Genomic DNA, 1288 nt, shown 5'->3' with positions numbered 1-1288 from the left:
GATGCAGGTCGCAGAAGCAGCTCAGATCCCGTGTTGCTGTCGCTCTTGCACACGCCAGTTGCTACAGCTCTGATTAGACCCCTGGCTTGGGAACCTCCATACGTCATGGGAGCAGCCCTAGAAAAGGTAAAACAAAAAAAAAGACTGGATAAGCAATGAGGTTCAGCCGAACAGCACAGGGAATTCTATCCAGTCTCTTCAGATAGAGCTTGAAAGAGAATAAGAAGCAGTGGGGCATAATCACAACAGAATATTACTCAACCATAAAAAAGAATGAAACCATCTCATTCGCAGCCACGTGGATGAACCTAGAGAATCCCAATGGAAATCAAGTCTGTCAGACAGAGAAGACAAACACCTCAGCCTATATGGAAACACACACATCCTGCTCTGACAAACCTGTGGGTAACGAGCCAGCAGCTCAGCCTACACAAGACCTTATCCCTTCAGATTCCAAGGCTTTGGGGAGCTGAGTGCCCAGAAAACATGGGTAGAGGCTACATACCTCCTTCTTAGGTTGTCACTGGAGTGTGGACAAGGGTTTCCTTGTGGGGTCACCCGAACCACTGGGGGCTTCCCAATCATGCCCAGAATTGTCCTCCTGCAGGAGGAGGAAGCAGGGTCCCTCACGCGTATGGACACGACACTGCTGGGTCTCAGACTCTGGCCCCAACCCTCCTGCCTCTCAACTGGAGCAGAACCCAGTCAAGAAGGACCCTCAGCCCCAGAGCAAACGGTTTGCAGACAGCGTCTTGGGGACACAGGCAGGGTGGTGCAGCCTCCTGAGCCAAGCCCAAGCCTCTGGAAGAAAGCTCCCTTCTAAGTAACAGCCGAGACCAAAACCCAAGACCATTCAAGTGAGAGGCAGAGAACAAGATGAGCCTTGTGGTCACAGGGGGTGGGGGAACTGGGGGAAGCTGGTGCAAAGGGTCCCCCTCCAGTTAGAGGATGACTCAGTCCTAGGGGTTTGACAGCCAACAGGGTACATTTAACCTACACGGCCGGACACTGTAGAGCAGGTTTATTCAAAGTCAACCTTAAGAGTTTTCATCACAAGAAAAAAACTTTTTCTCAGTCTTGATTTGGGTTTCTCCAGGAAATAGTCATTCCATAAAATTTTTCTAGCCGTCATCTCACGATGTAAGTCACATGACCATGCTGGACACGTGAGGCTAACCCGGTGCTGTGTCCCTTCTACTGCAAACGTGGAAAAGTGGGGGAATGTATTCACCAGTACTTTGCAGCTCTGCATACTTGTACAGACTCAGACCCAATAGGAGGTAAGAGA

This window comes from Sus scrofa, chromosome Y, assembly GCF_000003025.6.
Source record: "Sus scrofa isolate TJ Tabasco breed Duroc chromosome Y, Sscrofa11.1, whole genome shotgun sequence".
Taxonomy (NCBI): Eukaryota; Metazoa; Chordata; class Mammalia; order Artiodactyla; family Suidae; genus Sus; species Sus scrofa.
The sequence above is the reverse complement of the archived record's forward strand: the minus strand, read 5'-3'. Positions refer to the sequence as shown.